Below are 9,898 nucleotides of genomic sequence, written 5' to 3'. Positions count from 1 at the left end.
CTACGTTTTAAAGCCATGCTCCGTCTCTGTGACAGAGGCCGTGGTACAGCTCAGCCTGATCAGTGCTAACGATTCTCACAGGTGAAATAAATGATCAAAATGACTTTAAAAATAAATTATACAACTGTAACAACTGCCTGAAACATGGATAAAAGATGAGTTCAATGTATGATGCTGTCTTTAGGAGACACTGGTGCTCCCAAATCTAATCAACCGGGTGTATAAGATGAGGGAACGTTTTGCAACACACCTGCTGAAAACCACTGATGAGAGAGACACAGAGAGACACATACAGAGACAGAGAGAGAGACACAAAGAGAGACACAGAGACACATACAGAGACAGAGAGAGAGAGACATACAGAGACAGAGAGAGACATACAGAGACAGACAGAGAGAGACATACAGAGACAGAGAGAGAGACATACAGAGACAGAGAGAGAGAGAGACATAGAGAGACAGAGAGAGAGAGAGACATAGACAGAGAGAGAGAGACATACAGAGACAGAGAGAGAGACATACAGAGACAGACAGAGAGAGACATACAGAGACAGAGCGAGACATACAGAGACACAGAGAGACATACAGAGACAGAGACTTACCTGTCCCCATGTACCCTGGTGGGAATTGCTGTAGAATACCCATAGTGCCGTTGGGCAAAGCGGGGCTGCCAATGGACGGCAGCAAGGGAATGGGCATCGTTGACGTGAAACCAGGGGGCCATGCCTGTAGCTGTTGGGATCATGGGGGTGAGGCCGCTCATAGGTGTCATGGATGAGAGGTTAGGGTGAGCATGGCGATGCCTCCAGGCATCATAGAAAGGTTTGGCACGGAACCCATTCCTGGAGAGACACACAACATTAAAGAGACAAAATAAATATTAAGATGAAGCATCTACAGACATACTGAGAACAGAAGAGAAGTCTACGCATGTGTGTCCGCGTGTCTGTTTTAAAGTACCGTGGCGCGAGGCGGACATGGCGTCCGTAGAGGAGGGGTTAAGGGCGGGCACTGGCGGTTGCTTCATGATGATTGGTAAAGTTGGGAGAAGGGGCGTGCCCTGCAGTTTGAGCTTAATGAGCTTCATGGAGATGGAGAACTCCAACCTGTCCATCTTCCCATCCTTACCCATGTCAGCCAGCGCCCTGGGGGTCAGAGAGGGTCATTACTATGGAATATCCATATATCCATCCAAACATCTAGACATATTGATTACGTGTTACTTCCTTACTCTGTGTGTGGCTGGAGAGCAGCTGGTCACAAGATCGAATGCCAGCACACGTCTGTGTGTGTGTGTGTGTGTGTGTGTGTGTGTGTGTGTGTGTGTGTGTGTGTGTGTGTGTGTGTGTGTGTGTGTGTGTGTGTGTGTGTGTGTGTACTGTGAATAAAGTTAATGTTTAGCATTTGTTATATTTTCCCTTTCTGTAATACACAATCTGCCAGTGTTAGTTTATTTGATTGATTTCACCTTTATTTAACCTGGTTAGTTTAAACCAGGTAGGCTAGTTGAGAACACCTTTATTTAACCTGGTTATTTAACCTGGTAGTTGAGGCTAGTTGAGAACACCTTTATTTAACCAGGTAGGCTAGTTGAGAACACCTTTATTTAACCTGGTAGGCTAGTTGAGAACACCTTTATTTAACCTGGTAGGCTAGTTGAGAACACATTTATTTAACCTGGTAGGCTAGTTGAGAACACCTTTATTTAACCTGGTAGGCTAGTTGAGAACACCTTTATTTAACCAGATAGGCTAGTTGAGAACACCTTTATTTAACCAGGTATTTGAACCAGGTAGGCTAGTTGAGAACACCTTTATTTAACCAGGTAGGCTGAGAACACCTTTATTTAACCAGGTAGGCTAGTTGAGAACATCTTTATTTAACCTGGTAGGCTAGTTGAGAACACCTTTATTTAACCAGGTAGGCTAGTTGAGAACACCTTTATTTAACCTGGTAGGCTAGTTGAGAACAGGCTAGTTGAGAACACCTTTTATTTAACCTGGTAGGCTAGTTGAGAACACCTTTATTTAACCTGGTAGGCTAGTTGAGAACACCTTTATTTAACCAGATAGGCTAGTTGAGAACACCTTTATTTAACCAGGTAGGCTAGTTGAGAACACCTTTATTTAACCAGGTAGGCTAGTTGAGAACACCTTTATTTAACCTGGTAGGTAGGAGAACACCTTTATTTAACCTGGTTGAGAACACCTTTATTTAACCTGGTAGGCTAGTTGAGAACACCTTTATTTAACCAGGTAGGCACCTTTATTTAACCAGATAGGCTAGTTGAGAACACCTTTATTTAACCAGGTAGGCTAGTTGCACCTAGGTAGGCTAGTTGAGAACACCTTTATTTAACCTGGTAGGCTAGTTGAGAACACCTTTATTTAACCTGGTAGGTAGTTGAGAACACCTTTATTTAACCTGGTAGGCTAGTTGAGAACACCTTTATTTAACCTGGTAGGCTAGTTGAGAACACCTTTATTTAACCAGATAGGCTAGTTGAGAACACCTTTATTTAACCAGGTAGGCTAGTTGAGAACACCTTTATTTAACCAGGTTTAACCCTTTATTTAACCAGGTAGGCTAGTTGAGAACACCTTTATTTAACCAGGTTAGTTGAAACATCTTTATTTAACCTGGTAGGCTAGTTGAGAACACCTTTATTTAACCAGGTTTTGAGAACACTGGTAGGCTAGTTGAGAACACCTTTATTTAACCAGGTAGGCTAGTTGAGAACACCTTTATTTAACCTGGTAGGCTAGTTGAGAACACCTTTATTTAACCTGGTAGGCTAGTTGAGAACACCTTTATTTGACCTGGTAGGCTAGTTGAGAACACCTTTATTTAACCTGCTTAACACCTTTATTTAACCAGGTAGGCTAGTTGAGAACACCTTTATTTAACCAGGTAGGCTAGTTGAGAACACCTTTATTTAACCTGGTAGGCTAGTTGAGAACACCTTTATTTAACCAGGTAGGCTAGTTGAGAACACCTTTATTTAACCTGGTAGGCTAGTTGAGAACACCTTTATTTAACCAGGTAATAATATAATAATAATATATGCCATTTAGAACACTTACAGTCATGTGTGCATACATTCTACGTATGGGTGGTCCCGGGAATCGAACCCACTACCCTGGCGTTACAAGCGCCATGCTCTACCAACTGAGCTACAGAAGGCTAGTTGAGAACACCTTTATTTAACCTGGTAGGCTAGTTGAGAACACCTTTATTTAACCAGGTAGGCTAGTTGAGAACAAGTTATCTTTTGCAACTGAGACCTGGTCAAGATAAAGCATAGCAGTGTGAACAGACAACACAGAGTTACACATGGAGTAAACAATTAGCAAGTCAAAAACACAGTAGAAAAAAAGGGGAGTCTATATACAATGTGTGCAAAAGGCATGAGGAGGTAGGCGAATAATTACAATTTTGCAGATTAACACTGGAGTGATAAATGATCAGATGGTCATGTACAGGTAGAGATATTGGTGTGCAAAAGAGCAGAAAAGTAAATGAATAAAAACAGTATGGGGATGAGGTAGGTGAAAATGGGTGGGCTATTTACCAATAGACTATGGACAGCTGCATCGATCGGTTAGCTGCTCAGATAGCTGATGTTTGAAGTTGGTGAGGGAGATAAAAGTCTCCAACTTCAGCGATTTTTGCAATTGTTCCAGTCACACGCAAGGTGCGGGTAGAATGTTATGGATTGTTCTCATAAATGTTTATAGTGTTTGACTGGAGGCGCAAGGGCTGAGGACTATTACTGTATTCTGTGACGGTGTGTGATTCAGTAGCGGACTTCCTAAGTGCCTCTCAGCTGGCGTTTACAGGACTCTTCTTCACTGTCATCTTGGTAAGAAAATCCAGTGTATATTTGGCCTTGTGTTTTAGGTTATTATCCTGCTGAAAGGTGAATTCTTCTCCCAGTGTCTGGTGGAAAGCCGACTGATTTTGCCAGTGCTTAGCTCCATTCTGTTTCTTTTTTATCCTGAAAAACTCCCGTCCTTAATAATGACAAGCATACCCATAACATGATGCAGCCATGTCTATGCTTGAAAATATGGAGAGTTGTACTCAGTAATGTGTTGTTGTATTGGATTTTCCCCAAACCTAACACTTTGTATTCAGGATAAAAAGGTAGTTTCTTTGCCACATTTTTTGCAGTATTACTTTAGTGCATTGTTGCAAACAGGATGTATGTTTTTGAATATTTTTATTGTGTACAGGTTTCCATTCTTTTCACTGTCATTTAGGTTAGTATTGTGGAGTGACTACAATGTTGTTGATCCATCCTCAGTTTTCTCCTATCACAGCCATTAAACTCTAACTGTTTTAAAGTCACCATTGGCCTCATGGTGAAATCCCTGAGCGGTTTCCTTCCTCTCCGGAAACTAAGTTAGGAAGGACACCTGTATCTTTGTAGTGACTGGGTGTATTGATACACCATCCAAAGTGTAATTAATAACTGTCACTATGCTCAAAGGGATATTCAATGTCTGCTTTAAAAATATCTGTATCTACCAATAGGTGCCCTTCTTTGTGAGGCAATGGAAAACCTCCCTGGTCTTTGTAGTTGAATCTGTGTTTGAAATTCACTGCTCGACTGAGGGACCCTACAGATGTGTGGAGTACCGAGATGAGGTAGTCATTCAAAAATCATGCTAAACACTATTACTGCACACAGAGTGACTTGTTAAGCACATTTTACCCATTCACTTATTTAGGCAATAACAAAGGGATTGAATAACTGTTGACTCAAGACATTTTAGCTTTTCATTTTGTATTAATTTGTAAAAGTGTTGAAAAACATAATTCCACTTTGACAGTATTGGGTATTGTGTGTGACAATGTAATCTATTACTGGCCAGTGACAATGTAATCTATTACTGGCCAGTGACAATGTAATCTATTACTGGTCGGTGACAATGTAATCTATTACTGGCGGTGACAATGTAATCTATTACTGGCCAGTGACAATGTAATCTATTACTGGCCAGTGACAATGAATCTATTACTGGCCAGTGACAATGTAATCTATTACTGGTCGGTGACAATGTAATCTATTACTGGCCGATGACAATGTAATCTATTACTGGCCAGTGACAATGTAATCCATTCTTCTATATTCAGGAAGTAACTAAATGTAAAGTCCAGGGGTGTGAATACTTTCTGAAGAGACTGGATATGGAAGTAGTTTATCGCCAAAATAAATTAAATAAACAAATGATAATAATAATAATAACAACCCTGGTCTTTCTTATATCTCTCAGATACAGGACAGAAACTTTAAATGAAACTTTATTCTCTGATATATTTTTGACCATCTGTTTTTCCATGTATGAATCTGGTATCCAATGCATTTCTATGTGCTAATAGCAGTAAGGCCAAATTCAATGGTTTTGTCTGTAATGTCGGACCACAGTAAGACTAGCTGTCGCCATTGGCTAATGGAGATCCTAATAAATCAAATCAAATGTTTCATCAAAATCAAATAGCTAAATACCCCCTCCATCCAGCTTAGACTGTTAAGGATTAAGGTTAATAATATTATAATTCTCTGTTGAGCAACTTGTAAAATCTTTTAAAATGACCTTATCAACGACTGCTCTCCTTTAGTCACCTGGAAATTCCTCTGTCTGTCTGTCTGTCTGTCTGTCTGTCTGTCTGTCTGTCTGTCTGTCTGTCTGTCTGTCTGTCTATGTGTCTGTCTATGTGTGTGTCTGTCTGTACCATATCTCTGCAAGAACCGAGGAGGAAGACCCGACTGCAAGAAGAACTTCCTGGCCCGCTCCCCTGGAGAGAGAGAACAAGAGAGAGGGAGAGAGAGAGAGAGAGAGAGAAAGAGAGAGAGAGAGCAAGAGAGAGAGAGCGAGAGAGCAAGAGAGCAAGAGAGAGAAAGAGAAAGAGCAAGAACAAGAGAGAGAAAGAAAGAGAAAGAGCGAAACAAGAGAGAGCAAAGAGAGAGCAACGAGAGAGAGAGAGAGAAGACGAGAGAGAAAGAGAGAACGAGAGAGAGACAACAGAAAAGACATCACAGTATGGAGAGATGGGGAGAAAACGTAGTAAAATGTTGGTGTGGACGCATGCGGTGTCTTGGTACCTGAGATGTAGCCCATGGTGGGAGAGAGGGTGTCAAACTGTTTATCATGTTTGTTCCTCTCTTCTGGAGAGATAGCCCACACACTGAGGTCACCTGGAGACGGAGAGAGGGTGTCAAACTGTTTATCATGTTTGTTCCTCTCTTCTGAGAGATAGCCCACACACTGAGGTCACCTGGAGACGGAGAGAGGGTGTCAAACTGTTTATCATGTTTGTTCCTCTCTTCTGGAGAGATAGCCCACACACTGAGGTCACCTGGAGACGGGAGAGGGTGTCAAACTGTTTATCATGTTTGTTCCTCTCTTCTGGAGAGATAGCCCACACACTGAGGTCACCTGGAGACGGAGAGAGGGTGTCAAACTGTTTATCATGTTTGTTCCTCTCTCTGGAGAGATAGCCCACACACTGAGGTCACCTGGAGACGGAGAGAGGGTGTCAAACTGTTTATCATGTTTGTTCCTCTCTTCTGGAGAGATAGCCCACACACTGAGGTCACCTGGAGACGGAGAGAGGTGTCAAACTGTTTATCATGTTTCTTCCTCTCTTCTGGAGAGATAGCCCACACACTGAGGTCACCTGGAGACGGAGAGAGGGTGTCAAACTGTTTATCATGTTTGTTCCTCTCTTCTGGAGAGATAGCCCACACACTGAGGTCACCTGGAGACGGAGAGAGGGTGTCAAACTGTTTATCATGTTTGTTCCTCTCTCTTCTGGAGAGATAGCCCACACACTGAGGTCACCTGGAGACGGAGAGAGGGTGTCAAACTGTTTATCATGTTTGTTCCTCTCTTCTGGAGAGATAGCCCACACACTGAGGTCACCTGGAGACGGAGAGAGGGTGTCAAACTGTTTATCATGTTTGTTCCTCTCTTCTGGAGAGATAGCCCACACACTGAGGTCACCTGGAGACGGAGAGAGAGGGTGTCAAACTGTTTATCTGTCAGGCCTACACGTCTGTCAGGCCTGCACGTCTGTCAGGCCTACTTCTGACGCCTGTCAGGCCTACACGCCTGTCAGGCCTCACGTCTGTCAGGCCTACACGTATGTCAGGCCACACGTCTGTCAGCCTACACGCCTGTCAGGCCTGGGCACGTCTGTCAGGCCTACACGCCTGTCAGGCCTGCACGTTTGTTCTGTCAGGCCTACACGAGGTTACCTGTCAGGCCTACACGTCTGTCAGGCCTACACGTCTGTCAGGCCTACACGTCTGTCAGGCCTACACGTCTGTCAGGCCTACACGTCTGTCAGGCCTACACGTCTATCAGGCCTACACGTCTGTCAGGCCTGCACGTCTGTCAGGCCTACACGTCTGTCAGGCCTCCACGTCAAGGCCTACACGTCTGTCAGGCCTACACGTCTATCAGGACACATCTGTCATGGCCTACACGTCTGTCAGGCCTACACGTCTGTCAGGCCTACACGTCTATCAGGCCTACACGTCTATCAGGCCTACAGGTCCTTCTGTAGCACAGTTGGTAGAGCATGGCGCTTGTAACGCCAGGATAGTGGGTTCGATTCCCGGGACCACCCATACGTAGAATGTATGCACACATGACTGTAAGTCGCTTTGGATAAAAGCGTCTGCTAAATGGCATATATATATATATACGTCTGTCAGGCCTACACGTCTGTCAGGCCTACACGTCTGTCAGGCCTACACGTCTGTCAGGCCATCATCGTAGAGTTAGATACAACAGAAAAGCATCAAGGAGGGACGTAGAGTTAGATACAACAGAACAGTATCAGGGAGGGACGTAGAGTTAGATACAACAGAACAGTATCAGGGAGGGACGTAGAGTTAGATACAACAGAAAAGCATCAAGGAGGGACGAGTTAGATACAACAGAACAGTATCAGGGAGGGACGTAGTTAGATACAACAGAACAGTATCAGGGAGGGACGTAGAGTTAGATACAACAGAACAGTATCAGGGAGGGACGTAGAGTTAGATACAACAGAACAGTATCAGGGAGGGACGTAGAGTACAGTAGATACAGCAGTAGAACAGACTCAGGTACAGTAGATACAGCAGTAGAACAGACTCAGGTACAGTAGACAGTAGATACAGCAGTAGAACAGACTCAGGTACAGTAGATACAGCAGTAGAACAGACTCAGGTACAGCAGATACAGCAGTAGAACAGACTCAGGTACAGTAGACAGTAGATACAGCAGTAGAACAGACTCAGGTACAGTAGACACAGCAGTAGAACAGACTCAGGTACAGTAGATACAGCAGTAGAACAGACTCAGGTACAGTAGACATTAGATACAGCAGTAGAACAGACTCAGGTACAGTAGACAGTAGATACAGCAGTAGAACAGACTTTAGGTACATTAGATACAGCAGTAGAACAGGCTCAGGTACAGTAGAGCAGTAGAACAGACTCAGGTACAGTAGATACAGCAGTAGAACAGACTCAGGTACAGTAGACAGTAGATACAGCAGTAGAACAGACTCAGGTACAGTAGACATTAGATACAGCAGTAGAACAGACTCAGGTACAGTAGACACAGCAGTAGAACAGACTCAGGTACAGTAGATACAGCAGTAGAACAGACTCAGGTACAGTAGACAGTAGATACAGCAGTAGAACAGACTTTAGAGTAGACATTAGATACAGCAGTAGAACAGACTCAGGTACAGTAGACACAGCAGCTCAGACTCAGGTACAGTAGATACAGCAGTAGAACAGACTCAGGTACAGTAGATACAGCAGTAGAACAGACTCAGGTACAGTAGACAGTAGATACAGCAGTAGAACAGACTCAGGTACAGACTCAGGTAGAACAGACTCAGGTACAGCAGATACAGCAGTAGAACAGACTCAGGTACAGTAGACAGTAGATACAGCAGTAGAACAGACTCAGGTACAGTAGACACAGCAGTAGAACAGACTCAGGTACAGTAGATACAGCAGTAGAACTGACTCAGGTACAGTAGACAGTAGAGTAGACAGTAGATACAGCAGTAGAACTGATTCAGGTACAGTAGACAGTAGATACAGCAGTAGAACAGACGCAGGTTCAGTAGATAGAACAGTATCAGGTACAGTAGTAGACCAGACTCAGGTACAGTAGATACAGCAGTAGAACAGACTCAGGTACAGTAGACAGTAGATACAGCAGTAGAACAGACTCAGGTACAGTAGATACAGCAGTAGAACAGACTCAGGTACAGTAGATACAGCAGTAGAACAGACTCAAATACAGTAGACACAGCAGTAGAACAGACTCAGGTACAGTAGACAGTAGATACAGCAGTAGAACAGACTCAGGTACAGTAGATACAGCAGTAGAACAGACTCAGGTACAGTAGACAGTAGATACAGCAGTAGAACAGACTCAGGTACAGTAGACACAGCAGTAGAACAGACTCAGGTACAGTAGATACAGCAGTAGAACAGACTCAGGTACAGTAGACATTAGATACAGCAGTAGAACAGACTCAGGTACAGTAGACAGTAGATACAGCAGTAGAACAGACTTTAGGTACATTAGATACAGCAGTAGAACAGGCTCAGGTACAGTAGATACAGCAGTAGAACAGACTCAGGTACAGTAGATACAGCAGTAGAACAGACTCAGGTACAGTAGACAGTAGATACAGCAGTAGAACAGACTCAGGTACAGTAGAGCAGACATTAGATACAGCAGTAGAACAGACTCAGGTACAGTAGACACAGCAGTAGAACAGACTCAGGTACAGTAGATACAGCAGTAGAACAGACTCAGGTACAGTAGATACAGTAGATACAGCAGTAGAACAGACTCAGGTACAGTAGACAGTAG

General features: G+C 43.5%; 1 pseudogene; it reads right to left on the bottom strand.

Moving 5' to 3' along the window:
* Positions 1 to 412: 412 nt before the first annotated feature.
* On the bottom strand, positions 413 to 7,478 carry LOC127923658 (intersectin-2-like; annotated as a pseudogene).
* Positions 7,479 to 9,898: the final 2,420 nt, after the last annotated feature.

The sequence above is a fragment of the Oncorhynchus keta genome, unplaced genomic scaffold, assembly GCF_023373465.1.
Source record: "Oncorhynchus keta strain PuntledgeMale-10-30-2019 unplaced genomic scaffold, Oket_V2 Un_contig_30374_pilon_pilon, whole genome shotgun sequence".
Classification (NCBI taxonomy): Eukaryota; Metazoa; Chordata; class Actinopteri; order Salmoniformes; family Salmonidae; genus Oncorhynchus; species Oncorhynchus keta.
This window is presented reverse-complemented; position numbering and strand designations above follow the sequence as displayed.